Raw genomic sequence first — 16,442 nt, 5'->3', positions numbered from 1 at the left:
CCCCCTAGGTTTGATGTGGAGGTTTTAAAAGGGCCCCGCGGGGCAAAAAAAATAAATAATAATAATAATCGAACGGCTGAATGGATTTGCACGAAACTTGGTAAAATATTAGGGACTGGTAGCCCGATGTGCCTTTGCTAGGTCTCAATATATGTGCTCCAGTGGATTTTGAAAAATTAACGTTCAAAAAAAGATATATATCTGTAACAGCGCTCAGCTTCGCGTAACGGAGGTTTGCGAAGCTGATTGGTTCTCCGGCGTCTGTAAACATTGCAAACAGTCCGTAGCGGCCGCCATCTTGTCTCTCGGTAGGATCGAGAGACAAGAGGAGGCCAAAGCGAAGGGGCAAATGACCATAAGGGGGCATAGTAGATCCTCGCTGACCCCCTAGGTTTGATGTGGAGGTTTTAAAAGGGCCCCGCGGGGCAAAAAAAAAAAATAATAATAATAATCGAACGGCTGAATGGATTTGCACGAAACTTGGCAAAATTGTAGGGACTGGTAGCTCGATGTGCCTTTGCTAGGTCTCAATATATGTGCTTCAGTGGATTTTGAGAAATTAACGTTCAAAAACAAGATATATATCTGTAACAGCGCTCCGCTTCGCGGAGATAAAATTATATCTGTATTACCTAGCTGTTGCTAACACCAGTTAGCGACGGCTAGTAGGAGATAGCGACCATCTTGGGCCCCACTTTGCATGTGAGTGATATTTATCACTAATGACATGCAAAGTGGGCATGCCAATATGTTAGCGTCTGGAAACAGTCGCTAACATTGCTATCTCCTATTATCAACTTTTGGAAATATTCGCGATAAGCGCGAATATCTCCAAAAGCTAGCACCTGCCCTGAGCAGTTCTTAGCCATGTTATCCAATGGGAGGTGGATAACATGGCTAAGAGCATTAGCTCGGTAATTCATGAATATCGCTGAGTTTTCAGCGATATTAATGCATTGCGGTCGTTTTTTATCGTATTTGCGATAAACCTTGATAATAGCAAGGTTTATCTGCGATAATTTCTGACGATGCTTAGCGGTAAAAAAATCGTTGCTAAGCATCGTTAGGGATAAATATCGCTTAACTTTGGTAATATGCCCCAACGTCTGTTAACGTTCGATTCGAAGGAAATCAGGAAGTGTTGAAAAACATTGTCTGCGCCATCTTGTCTTTTTTCAAATGCCACACTTTTGTCGTGCACGGCAGTCATTTTAGATGCCTTGACCAGACCCACTCTGTGCACGCTGTCGATCCTTAGCATGGCTCCCCACCCTCGCAAGCATCTCCCCCAGGCAGTGGTCACCCCCGCTCTCTGTCTTATGCATGGGTAATAAACCTCCCCCCATCTGCGCTGCTCTTCCCTGAGAATCACACCCTGTGCCCGCCCGACACCTCCCTTTCGCCCTATTCACTACCGCACCCTCTGACACTCCTTTTCCTCTGTGTCCGATTGTCCAGGCCGGTCCTAGGGTATCAGCTAGCCCTGCAGATGTAGTTTATGGCCCCAGCTGTAAAGAATCACTCCTCTTCAAAGGAGTTATAGTAGATCAAGGCCCACACTCGATGAGATCCGTCACAGCAGACGCGTTCCTATTATCTGAAAACCATCCTGTATTGTGATTGAGGAGGGGACCGAGCCTGAAGCGGAAGATTCCAGGGATGACTCTTTGTACATCAAAGTTTTTACAATTATGTGTCACATTAAAAATATATAGCACTCCGACAAAGTAGTAAGATTATAAAACCTTAATAACTTATAAATATATACAAGAAAACAAAAACAGTAATAACATATAAACATTTTTAGGGAAAAACAACGAAGTAGCGGTCGGCTGTGCGAATAGTCCCAACGCAGCATAACGTCCAGATTTCTGGCGTGGGGCGTCCCGGGGGGTGGGTCATCAGTAGCAAACTGTTGTGCGAATAGTTCCAAGGCAGCAGAACGATGGCACCAAGGTGATGTCCAGTAAGTTGCCGCACTGGTTTTGGTATCCTACAATGCTGCTCCGAATAACGGCGTGGGGCGCCCCGGGGGAGGCGGCGTGAACGGGCCTCTCCAGGTGGAGTCTCATCTGTTGTAGTGGGGCGCCCCTTTACCGTTTCATTTGCCATTCCGTCCGTTTTTGGTCCACTGTGTCAAAAGCCGCAATTCAGCTGAGTTGCGCCCACTCTTGCGGTGCAGCGATAGGCGGCTGTCACAGGACTCTCAAAATGGCGGCAGGCTGTTTCCTTTTTGGGCCTGGTCCACTGAAATGGCCCTGGGACACCTTGGAAATCGGACGCTTGTCTGCTAGGTCCCATTCTCGAAAGCGTCCCCTCCGCCTTGAGGATTCATCAAAAGTTTTGGGGGCCCCCGACTCCTGTAGGCTTCTGGTGGGGAGCGGCTGCCATGATTGCTCGCGGAATGACCACGACGGAGCTACGAGATGGTGGTGCTCTCATGCTGACGCCAGCTTCAGTCTGAAACATCCAGAAACAAGGTGCTGCTTTCATCGTTTGGGAAAAAAAAAAAGTTTTCATCCAATGAAAAGTGTTGTTTTTAGGTCATATGATCAAGCCTTCCATCATTAGGAAACCAAAAATAAAATGAACCAATGAAAAGTTTTATAAACAAGTCACATGACCTGTTATGCGGCATAGGGTATAAAATGCGGAGAAAATACGTTGGCACGTGAGGCGGCGTCAGTAGCGGACCGATGTGCGAATAGGCCGAAGGCAACACAACGCGCCAAGATCCGGATAGCACCGAGGTGGTGTCCAGCAAGTTGCAGCACTGGTGTGGCCATCCTACAATGCTGAAAGTCGGCGTGGGGCGCCCCGTTGGCCTGTGAGTTTGCGTCAGTAGCGGACCGATGTGCGAATAGGCCGAAGGCAGCACAACGCGCCAAGATCCGGATGGCACCGAGGTGGTGTCTAGTAAGTTGCCGCACTGGTGTGGCCATCCTACAATGGTAAAAGTCGGCGTGGGGCGCCCTGTTGGCCTGTGAGATGGTGTCAGTAGCGGACTGATGTGCGAATGGGGCCAAAGGCAGCGCAACAATATTTTCTGACTGACACCACAAGGCGCTGAGATGCCAAGATCCGGATGGCACCGAGGTGATGTCTAGCAAGTTACTGTACTGGTGTGGCCATCCTACAATGGTAAAAGTCGGTGTGGGGCGCCCTGTTGGCCTGTGAGATGGTGTCAGTTGCGGACCGATGTGCGAATGGGGCCAAAGGCAGCGCAACAATATTTTCTGTATGGAAGATACCACTAGGCGTTGAGATGCCAAGATCCGGATGGCACCGAGGTGATGTCTAGCAAGTTGCTGTACTGGTGTGGTCATCCTACAATGCTGAAACTCGGCGTGGGGCGCCCCATTAGCCTGTGAGATGGCGTCAGTAGCGGACCGATGTGTGAATAGGCCAGAACCAGCATAAGGCGCCAAGATCCGGATGTCACCGTGGTGGTTTCATAGTTGAGAGGCACTTCATCTGCAGTGGGGCGCCGAGATCCGGATGGCACCGAGGTGATGTCTAGCAAGTTGCTGTACTGGTGTGGTCATCCTACAATGCTGAAACTCGGCGTGGGGCGCCCCATTAGCCTGTGAGATGGCGTCAGTAGCGGACCGATGTGCGAATAGGCCGAAGGCAGCACAACGCGCCAAGATCCGGATGTCACCGTGGTGGTTTCATAGTTGAGAGGCACTTCATCTGCAGTGGGGCACCGAGATCCGGATGGCACCGAGGTGATGTCTAGCAAGTTGCTGTACTGGTGTGGTCATCCTACAATGCTGAAACTCGGCGTGGGGCGCCCCATTAGCCTGTGAGATGGCGTCAGTAGCGGACCGATGTGCGAATAGGCCGAAGGCAGCACAACGCGCCAAGATCCGGATGGCACCGAGGTGGTGTCTAGTAAGGTGCACTGGTGTGGCCATCCTACAATGTTGAAAGTCGGCGTGGGGCGCCCAGTTGGCCTGTGAGATGGCGTCAGTAGCAGACCGATGTGCGAATGGGGCCAAAGGCAGCGCAACAATGTTTTCTGAATAGAAGACACCACAAGGCGCTGAGATGCCAAGTTCCGGATGGCACCGAGGTGGTGTCTAGCAAGTTGTGGCACTGGTGTGGCCATCCTACAATGGTAAAAGTCGGCGTGGGGCGCCCTGTTGGCCTGTGAGAAGGTGTCAGTAGCGGACCGATGTGCGAATGGGGCCAAAGGCAGCGCAACAATATTTTCCGAATAGAAGACACCACTAGGCGTTGAGATGCCAAAATCCGGATGGCACCGAGGTGGTGTCTAGCAAGTTGCTGTACTGGTGTGGTCATCCTACAATGCTGAAACTCGGCGTGGGGCGCCCCATTAGCCTGTGAGATGGCGTCAGTAGCGGACCGATGTGCGAATGGGGCCAAAGGCAGCGCAACAATATTTTCAGAAGAGAAGACACCAAAAGGCGCTGAGATTCGGTTACCACCGAGGTGATGTCTAGCAAGTTGCCGCACTGGTGTGGCCATCCTACAATACTGCTCCGAATAACGGCGTGGGGTGCCCGAAGGGGGGGGGGCGGCGTGAACGGGCCTTCCTAGGTGGAGGCTCGTCTGCTGTAGTGGGGCGCCCCTTTACCGTTTCAGTTGCCATTCAGCTGAGTTTCGGCTGCTCTTGCTGCTACAGAGACAGGCGGCTGCAACAGGACTCTCAAAATGGCGGCCTGTTCTTTGGATTTGGGCCTGGTCCACTAAAATGGCCCTGGGACACCTTAGAACTCGGACGCTCGATTTTTTTTTCCTTTCCTGTACATGCAAAAAAAGGTAAATGCCCGGTACGTTACACGCTTCATCTGCCACGATGAACTCTCCAGAGGAACCGAAAAAAAATATAGTTATGGTAACTATACCATGCATCGTCATATGGAGAGGTGGCACCAATTAATTATAGTGCTGCATAAAAGAGAGATTTGGAGGAGAACCCCTGACCTGCTAGTACATTCATCAAAGAAGTGGCACTGACAGCATCAGAGGCAAGGGAAACGGTCCCAAATATTTAGAAGAACTTTGGAAAGATTAAAATGACATGTTTAGATTGTGGCAAATTAATTTCATGTGGACAGATGAGTGTTACTCTAATAAATACAGCATATGAACATCATCATAGTCGATGGTTGGTAGAGACATTTTGACTATATCCTGGACCTGCCCGTCCTCGCCCAAAATGGCGCCAGAATAAATGGGACTCGTAACTCCTTGTTGTGTACTGCTTGCAGAACCTTGAAATCACGAGATACGTATGCAGTTTTGAAGCACATGGCGGGCGGGGACGAGAATTGATTGAATATTTCGACATCCCTATTGATATTAAGTTCTGATGTGTTATTGATTACTGTACTATTGAAAGTTCGAATTAACGTCACCCATGGTACTTGCCCGCAAATGTATATCTACATAATTTTATTGTAACTGGCCCTGTCGTATTTTAATTATAAAATGTACGTCCACCGATTCCGTAACTGTTAGACACCTTAGTTCTTGCAACCTAATGGCCCGCCCGTTACGTTCCTCTACAGTGTAAATGTCTACTCATCATATACGATTACAGTTTGCTCCGTGGCCGGCCCACGTGGTTATAGGCTCGTATTTGTATAATGAAATTTTCACAATAAAGGTTTTTAAAAGAAAACATGGTAGTAGTATATACATTGGTAAAGTTTTTAATAATAGTCACTGTTTTAGAATCATTAAAAGGCAAGTGAAATAAAGCAGACCAATTACATGAAGGGTAAAAGGTATAATACGAAGGAACGCAGTAAAGATAAATGGTCAAGGGCTGTTGTGTTTTCTATTCCTGCAACATAAAGTGATCGATAAGAATCTCATATTCAGGCGTATCGGCGACTAAGACAGCAGGTCGACCCTCTTTTGCTCAACGGCTTCGTCATGGGACGAAGAAACGCTCTTTTTCTCGAAAAAAGAATATATTTTACTTGCAGGACAGTTGTAAATTTTCCGGGAAAGTACATTAGCCTGGAACATTATAACATATATTTAAGAAAAAATAATGTTCGGAAGTAATAAAAAGCGTAATTTTTAGGTCATATGACCAAGCCTTTCATCATTAGAATAAGAAAAGTAAAATGAACCAATGAAAAGTTTTATTAACAAGTCACATGACTTGTTATGCTTACGTTACGCGCTGCGCGCCCCGGATGACTTCCGGATGCGCTAACGCGGCGCGTCATATGACGCATTACGCGACAACGCAGGTCCAGAATATAGTCAAAATGTCTCCACCAACCAGCGGTCGGAACACAACCCCTTTCAGCAGGCTAAATAGTTCTGTTAAATGACAACAGAAGGGACAGGCAACAAGAACCATTAGTCAAAGAGGGGAGGGCTAGTTCTTCTCTACCGGGTTACATTGGGGCGCTACCGGAACTGATCGAATTGGTAGTCTACAGTGTTTCTGGATGTTTCAGACTGAAGCTGGGGTTAGCATGAGAGCAGCACCATTTCATAGCTCCGTCGTGGCCATTCCGCAACCAATCATGGCAGCCGCTCTTTATCGTTATTTTGGGCGGGGTGGGTGGCGGAGCCGAGCTGTTTTGCAGCCATCATTGTGTGGAGTTCAGTTCATTTCACTAGTTTTGTATTTGTCATGAGGGGTTGTTCCTAATGTTTCTATTTTAGCGAGGTCAAAAAGAGATCCCATTAGTGGCCTACTGATTTTGCTCGATTCCTTTTCTTTTTTTTTTACACGATTTTTCGTTATCTGCAAAGACTAAACAGAGTATTGCGACTCTGTGTTTGTTTGTAAATAGAGAATGAACCAAAGAGAACCAATTCTAAAACAGTAAATACTTGGATAACAATCAATCAAATGGAGAGAGAAGCAGGCACGACGTATTACAACGGGGGCAAAGGCCTGCGTTAACTACCCTTCACTATGTGCAAAGAGAGAGTACTCCTAATAGAAATGAGGGGGGGGGGGCACCATTCAAAGCAGATCAGTGTGCATAAACACGAAAATGTTTTCACTTACCACGTACTTGACATTCGACAGCTTATGATATTTGCTATTAAAAAACCATTGAAATTCACTTAAAAAACCATAGGTTATAGACCATATATAGTTAGGAATTAGCATTTACAAAACCTTGAAAATTCACTGAAAAAACCATAGGTTATAGACCATATATAGTTAGGAATTAGCATTTAAAAAACCTTATTTTACTCACACAAAACCATTGAAATTCCATATATAGTTAGTTGCACTAACTATATATCGCGCACCCGCAATCCACTGCTGATGATGTCACATATTACATCATTCATGACATGGTCAGTGACATCACTGATGACATCACTGATGACATCTCAAATGACATCACTGATGACATCACTGATGACATCTCATTTGACATCAATGACCACATCACTGATGATATCATTCATGTGACAATACAATGCATCTCCTCACATTTTAATATAACCTCTGTTTCACCCAGTGTTAAATACAGAGTATAATTTTTGAAACCATTGACACACCAATACTAGTTACTACATACGTACTCACTGATTCCTACGTCTACACACACATTCACTCATTCACCCATACAATCATTCATACATACAATCACTCATCTTTACAACACTATCATATGCACTCATACACCTATACAGACACTCACACTCTGCCACTCATCCATGGAGTTACTCACACACCTAGTCAGTCCTGTAAAGAATCAATCACACTTCCATTTTCTTGTCTATACAGTTAAACATAGAGCACCTTACATTTTCAAACATATACTAATACACTTATACAATCATTGATACAAGTACACATTGATCTGCACAGAGTCACACACCTCCCAGCCAGCCACACACACACTCAGTCTCCCATACAAGATTCAAGATTCAAAATTACTTTATTCGGTTAAAAACAAAATAACCATGAAAGTAGCATGAAAGGTACAATTTACAAGAGGTCGAGTCAGCTTATTTTTAAAATCACAGAAAGAAAAAGAAAGCAGCAAAATTAAATTCATATATACAATAAAAACAATCAATCTATATAAATTAATTTACGACTTTTAAAAACTAGTTTTAAAAATTCTGCAATTGAGGCAACCATAAAAACAGTTTCCATTTTCTGGCACTCTGTAAACGCTAGGCGACATCTATATACATTTAAATCCTTGAGGATAGGGATGATAAGTTTCTTTCGTGGAAGGGTATAAAATTTACAAAAAAATAAAATGTGTATATCGGATTGTTGGGATACATCATCACATGGACAAAGACATAAATCCTTCAACCAACAATTCATCACGGGGAACGATAATGTCCTAAATACAATATTCAATCTAAAACGAGTCAAAAGGTAACGTTCATGATTGGACATGTGCAATGAAAGATATGGCTGCAATTTTTCACCACATAGAGTCCCCTGGTGGACGGAAACAGTCTTTTTTCTTGCCTCTTCAATAAATCTATTTTCCCTGAGGTACGCCATACACAGATTTTTCAAATCTCTTCTAGAGATATGTTCCATTAATTGTGGGTCCTCGAAATATTGGAGGCAACATATTTTTTCAAGAAAGTTTCTAACGTAGCCTATCCATTTAAAATCACAGATATTGTCCGATACCATGATATCCTCTAAAATAGCCCGATTGACAACACATTCATCATTTGTCCAGACCCTATGCCAGAGAAGGACTGGCTGAATTTTAATAATATCGGTAACATAAGGTATACCCAATTCAGCATGGCATATCATCGTTGCGGTACTTTGGGGTACGGACAGAATGTGGCATAAAAACTTATTTTCCATGATCTGAATTGCACTAGTATTTGAATACCCCCATAATCCTGCACCATAGGTTACTACAGATATACAAGTCGCATTGTAAACAGTTAAAATCTCCTTTATGGGTTTTTTACCTAATTTTTTCATAAAGCATTTTAGGGCCATAATAGTCTTAGAAAATAACAAAGCTCTAGCATGGATTGCTGTAGTCCAAGAGCCACTTTCATGGAACAGTATCCCCAAGTACGGGAAAGTAGGGGTCCTTTCTAAGGGGTTGGAGTTTACAAAGATTGGCTTCAGGTGCTTGTTTGATCTAGACCCACAGTACATGGATAATGTTTTAGAACAGTTAATTTTCAAATCTAAACCAAGCATAAAAGTGTTAAAAGCTGTAACCAAAGTTTGTAAGGCCATTGGGGTGCGTGCCATCAGAACCGCATCATCGGCGTACATCAGTGCAGGGACAGGCCTACCTCTCACCATAGGCATGTCTCTGCCCTCCCGCACGAGGTGTTTCTCCATTCCATTTATATATAGTAAAAATAGGAAGGGGGCTAGGACGCACCCCTGGCGCACACCCCGACCAATCCCAAATTGTCGGCTGCATTCGCCATTGTTCCCGTATCTAACACTAGCAGTGGCCCCGGAATAGAGCTCTCTCAAGAAGCATATAATGGCATTGTCTACCCCCAGATCGGCCATAATTGACCATAATTTAGTGTGTGACACACAGTCGAAGGCTGATGTTAGATCGACAAAGGTGAGGTATAGACGTTGTTTTTTAACCTTTATATACTTCTGTTGCAAGGTGAATAAGTTCAAACCTTGCTCTATGGTCCCTAAACCTTTTTGAAACCCAAATTGGAAATCACTTAAAACCCCATTATCCTCAGCCCAGCTTTGCAATTTGGCTAAAATCACTCTCCCCAAAATTTTTATAGAAGAGTCCAATAAGGAAATTGGCCTATAGCAAGTACAACTTAGCCTATCCCCTTTCTTGAAGATTGGGACTATTACCGAAGTAAACCAGGTAGGAATTAGGCTATTTTCCAGAGCGGCATTAAAAAGCTGAACCAACAGTGGCCCCCATAACTCGGTGTTAGCCTTGTAGAGGTCGGCTGGTATACCGTCTGGTCCTGCTGCCTTGCCCCCCTTGGTCGCCTTCAAGCTTGCTATAACTTCAGGAAGGGTTACAGTTAGAGTTCTCGATGTAACTAAATTTAGCAACCCCACATCCTGACCTATTTCAGGGGTTGGTTCCACAACCTTATAAAGGGAGGAAAAATGAGCCACCCACTCATCTTCTGTGATGGCAATTTCCATGCGTGCTTTTTGTTCATGTAGAAGGGGGGTATTAATAACCCTCCAAAAAGCCGCCGGATCCTTTGAATTAGAGGCAGCGCATAGATTGTCCCAAGCCTCTCTTTTTATCGAGGCCTTCCTATCCTTCAATACTGAATTATAGTTCTTCCTTGCAGTTCTAATTAGGATTACGTCCCGTGGTCTTTTATGAATTGCATGTCTGAGCTTTGTTAAGGCTCTGGTGCAATTCCTATCAAACCATTTTCTATTGGACTTTAGGGAATTTTTTCTTTCGACCCACAAAGCTTCCTTAATTGTACTAGAGATGATATTAAAATGTGTTAATATATCACGGTTCTCTGCATATTCATCTAGGCAAATCGAGAAACTACTCATGCATTTACTCAATATTTTATGCTGCAAATCATCCGGGACCAATCTGCTCCATTTAAGGTTGTACCCATTTTGGGCACCCAACCTCACGTCCTGGACCATTTGGCTCGGGCATTGTCTAAAGTCCTCTCCAACAAATAAGTTCTCCATTACTAATACTTGTGGCAGATGATCACTCAGTGGTAAGTCCATGATGTTTGCACTAATCAATCTGCTCGCAGAGTTAAATGTACATAAACTAAAATCAATGATAGATGAGGCACCCCGCCCAACAAAGGTTGGGACGAATGTCGTAGTCTGGTGTGCTAACTCATTGGAAAATCCAAAATTAAAGTTAAAAATCATCTCATTTAATGAGTCTCCCATACAAATACTTGGACAATCAATCAATAACCCATATAGTTAATCATATAGCTACTGATCAACACATGCAGCAGTTTACAGAACAACAGACATAATGATGCACAAATTAAGACAGTTTAGTCACTAACCCATGCACTCAGTGAGACACATTTAATCACTCACTCATACATTCAGTCATGCACCTACTAAATCCTTCGTCCAGACAGTTATACATCTACTCATTCTTCAATATGTAAAACATATTTAAACTTTACAGAAACACACAGTCACTGGATGATGTCATCAGTGATGTCATTTGAGATGTCATCAGTGATGTCATCAGTGATGTCACTGACCATGTCATGAATGATGTAATATGTGACATCATCAGCAGTGGATTGCGGGTGCGCGATATATAGTTAGTGCAACTAACTATATATGGAATTTCAATGGTTTTGTGTGAGTAAAATAAGGTTTTTTAAATGCTAATTCCTAACTATATATGGTCTATAACCTATGGTTTTTTCAGTGAATTTTCAAGGTTTTGTAAATGCTAATTCCTAACTATATATGGTCTATAACCTATGGTTTTTTCAGTGAATATATATATATATATATATATATATATATATATATATATATATATATATATATATATATATATATATATATATATTACCTACTGGCGGTCGCCAGTAGGTATATATAGGTAGGATTTTTTTGAATAGGGATTTCTGAAAATTCTATGTTGAATAACTTTGGCGTTGATGGACGGAATTGGCTGAAATTTTCAGGAAAATGGCACATTTTGATTCTGAGCGTCCCCTGAAATTTTGGAGGGGTTTCATCAAGCGGGGGCCGAGAAAAAAGGGGGGTCCCAAAACGTGTTTTTAACATTGAGTTTTCCATAGGGCGGTTGGACTCACTTTTAGCTCGAACGGCTGAATGGATTTCCACAAAACTTGGCAAAATTGTAGGGACTGGTAGCCCGATGTGCATTTGCTATGTCTCAAGATATATGCTCCAGTGGTTTTTACGAAAATGTACTTTGAAAAATATATATTGGGCTACATTGGGCTATATATATGTTAGAGCCCAAATGTAGCCCAATGTAGCCCAATGTAGCCCAATGTAGCCCAATGTAGCCCAAAGATGGCCACCAGAGACAAAAAAAACAAATGTAGCCCAAATATCAGCCAGATGTAGCCCAACTATAGCCCAGTGACAGAATGTCCCAGAGTGTTCTAAAGAACAACTAGAGCGCTAACAGTCTTATTTATGACAAAAGTATGGCACACCTGAAGTCATCTTGATTGGAATAAAGTGTTAACACTTAAAACATTTAATTTGCAAAGGAACAAAATGATGGGTTTCATTTTGCCATAGAAATGTTATATATTACCTACTGGCGGTCGCCAGTAGGTATATATAGTTAGGATTTTTTTGAATAGGGATTTCTGAAAATTCTATGTTGAATAACTTTGGCGTTGATGGACGGAATTGGCTGCAATTTTCAGAAAAATGGCACATTTTGTTTCTGAGCGTCCCCTGAAAGTTTGGGTGGGTTTCGTCAAGCGGGGGCTGAGAAAAAAGGTGGGTCCCAAAACGTGTTTTTAACATTGAGTTTTCCATAGGGCGGTTGGACTCACTTTTAGCTCGAACGGCTGAATGGATTTCCACAAAACTTGGCAAAATTGTAGGGACTGGTAGCCCGATGTGCCTTTGCTATGTCTCAAGATATATGCTCCAGTGGTTTTTACGAAAATTAACTTTGAAAAATATATATTGGGCTACATTGAGCTATATAAATGTTAGAGCCCAAATGTAGCCCAATGTAGCCCAATGTAGCCCAAAGATGGCCACCAGAGCTACAAAAAACCAAATGTAGCCCAAATATCAGCCAGATGTAGCCCAACTATAGCCCAGTGACAGAATGTCCCAGAGTGTTCTAAAGAACAACTAGAGCGCTAACAGTCTTACTTATGACAAAAGTATGGCACACCTGAAGTCATCTTGATTGGAATAAAGTGTTAACACTTAAAACATTTAATTTGCAAAGGAACAAAATGAGGGGTTTCATTTTGCCATAGAAATGTTATATATATATATATATATATATATATATATATATATATATATATATATATATATATATATATATATTCACTGAAAAAACCATAGGTTATAGACCATATATAGTTAGGAATTAGCATTTAAAAAACCTTATTTTACTCACACAAAACCATTGAAATTCCATATATAGTTAGTTGCACTAACTATATATCGCGCACCCGCAATCCACTGCTGATCATGTCACATATTACATCATTCATGACATGGTCAGTGACATCACTGATGACATCACTGATGACATCTCAAATGACATCACTGATGACATCACTGATGACAACATCCAGTGACTGTATGTTTCTGTAAAGTTAAAATATGTCTTACATATTGAAGAATGAGTGGATGTATAAGTGTCTGGATGAAGGATTTAGTAGGTGCGTGACTGACTGTATGAGTGAGTGATTAAATGTGTCTCACTGAATGCATGGGTTAGTGACTAAACTGTCTTAATTTGTGCATCATTATGTCTGTTGTGATGTAAACTGCTGCATGTGTTGATCATTAGCTATACGAGAGGCTATATGTGTTATTAATTGGTTGCCCAAGTATTTCTATGGGAGATTGAGTTTGTGTGGGGGTGGCTGGAAGGTGTGTGACTCTATGCATAGATGTGTGAGCAGTTTATTCACTAGGTGTATGAGTTCAAGACTGCATGTGGAAACAGCTACATGGGCAGTTGACTGTGTGCATGAGTGTATTGATGAGTGAATGGATATCTCAATGCTACCTGTCATAGTAAGTACATATGTTAAACACAGTACATGTGAGAGTTGGCATGTATAAATAACTGTGCATGAGAGCCACTGAATGAGTGAGTGGTTGTATCGATCATTGTGAACTTTTATCAGGGATTGTATAAGAGAGTAAATATGTGTTAGTATATGTTTCAATAAGTAAGGTGTGTTTAACTGTATAGTTGAAGAAATGGAGGTGAGATTGTTTCTTTGCATGACTGACTGGGTGTGTGAGTAACTCCATGGATGAGTGGCAGTGTGTGAGTGTCTGTATACACTGAGTGTATCTAAGGTTATATTAGAGTCTGAAGAGGTTTATCGTATTAGCACAAGAATGATGTCAAATGAGATGTCATCAGTGATGTCATCAGTGATGTCATTTGAGATGTCATCAGTGATGTCATCAGTGATGTCACTGACCATGTCATGAATGATGTAATATGTGACATGATCAGCAGTGGATTGCGGGTGCGCGATATATAGTTAGTGCAACTAACTATATATGGAATTTCAATGGTTTTGTGTGAGTAAAATAAGGTTTTTTAAATGCTAATTCCTAACTATATATGGTCTATAACCTATGGTTTTTTCAGTGAATTTCAATGGTTTTTTAATAGCAAATATCATAAGCTGTCGAATGTCAAGTACGTGGTAAGTAAAAACATTTTCGTGTTTATGCACACTGATCTGCTTTGAATGCTGCCCCCCACCCCTCATTTCTATTAGGAGTACTCTCTCTTTGCAGATAGTGAAGGGTAGTTAACGCAGGCCTTTGCCCCTGTTGCCCCCGTTGTAATCCGTCGTGCCTGCTTCTCTCTCCATTTGATTGATTGTTCTCTTTGGTTCATTCTCTATTTACAAACAAGCACAGAGTCGCAATACTCTGTTTAGTCTTTGCAGATAGCGAAAAATCGTGTAAAAAAACAAAAGGAATCGAGCAAAATCAGTAGGCCACTAATGGGATCTCTTTTTGACCTCCCTAAAATAGAAACATTAGGAACAACCTGTTGATAATACCAATGTGTATGTACATAAGCGGCATTCATTTGTGTTCACAGTACCCCTTGTTGATTGTTTGAATCGAGCATTGAATTGTTCGAAGTTGATTCTCTTAAGAATCTTCCCTGCCTGCAAACGAGGAAGAATAGGAATATTCTCTCTCCCTTTGCAGATAGTGAAGGGTAGGTAACGCAAACCTTTAACACGTCGTGCCTATTTCGTTCCTCATTGATTGATTGTTTCCCCAAACATTGACTGTTTGGGAATTGGTTCTTTTTGGAGGTATTCCCTGTTTGCAAATATACGTAGGAAAATCTTTGCAAATAGTGAAAGGGTACATAATGCGGACCTTTCTCCCCCGTTGTAATCTGTCATGCCTATCTACTCCCCACTGATTGATGCACCTGTTTCACCCGGACCATTTACTAGAGATACGTCATCTGGCCCGACCAGAGAGCACCCCTAGTGAAAAGGACATATGCAATAATAACGAAGTGATCACTGTATCCTGTTAACAGAAACTTTAGCATGAAACAACCTGGAAAGAAAAGAATACGAAAACGAAAATCAGTACGCCACTGATGAACATGAACTTTTATTAAACAACGAACAAAGAAATGATAACATAACGTAATGATAAAACCTATTAATGTCCTAGAAACAAGAAAACGTTAAAATATGCCAGTGGTGAGAGACCAGAAAAACAGTAAGAGAAACCAAATCACCCCTCGCTGTCCCACCGCCTGCCACGCCAAAAAAATCGATAGAGTAGGGAAAATGCAAGTCAGTAGAACATCCGCCCCCACTCTGGAAACTTCCAAGGTGGGGCAGGGTTGCGGCTACGCCCAGCCGGGAGCAGCCCATATAAGGCGGGTCCTGCTGCCACGCCTCGGCCAGGAGATCCTAACGTAGGGTGTAGCCGGAGGAGAGGCCGAGGCCAGCGGGACCCGGCCAGGGGATTGCCTTTACAACGCTGAACAGTTGCAGGGGGGGGGAATGTCTCCTCGACCCTCCCCTCTCTCTCCCAGTCCGGCCGCGGTGGCCCTTGACAGTTTCAGGTAGTCCCGCCACATGCTCTTCCGGTCCGGCCACCAACGGTCGGGGGGCCGAGGCCGACGGGATCCGGCTGCAGCCGATAAACCAAGAAACCCGTTCATGGGGCCAGAGCCAGGGGCGTCCGGCCGACATCTACCGGAAGCCCGGCCCGAAGACGGACGGGACACTTCTTCTTTCTTGAATAATGGCTGCGACAACACTGGGGGGGGATGTCTTGCACATGCCTCCGACCCCCCCCCCTCGTCCTCATCGCCTGGTCCGGCCATAACAAATCTCAAGCGAGACGCCGTGGGGTGCACTGGGAGGGAGAGACGGTGCGAACAGGCCTCTCCCGCCTCCCCAGGTGGAGGCTTCCCAGCTGCAACCTCAGCGCTCCAGGCGCCCGGAAAAGGGTTCTTCCACTGTGGCCATGCTGCAACGTCTCGCCCGGCAGGGTGGAGACCGTCCGCTCATTTGACCCCGCGATCGCCAGTAGCTACCGAACTCTCAACATGGCGGTCGACCTGGCAAGAGCGGGCCCAGCATAAAGAAATGGCCCGGTCACTTGTTGACTCCACCACCGTAGTCCTCCACGACCTTGAAGATTCTAGAGGAGCCGCGGGAGTCTCCGACCCCCGATGGGGAATGACTGCCATGATCACCCGTGGAGTGACGAAACTGTATCCGCGGGACGTCGGCGCTCCCATGCTGGCGCCAGCCTCACT

The sequence above is a fragment of the Lissotriton helveticus genome, chromosome 4_1, assembly GCF_964261635.1.
Source record: "Lissotriton helveticus chromosome 4_1, aLisHel1.1, whole genome shotgun sequence".
Lineage (NCBI taxonomy): Eukaryota > Metazoa > Chordata > Amphibia > Caudata > Salamandridae > Lissotriton > Lissotriton helveticus.
Note: the sequence above shows the minus strand (reverse complement) of the source record.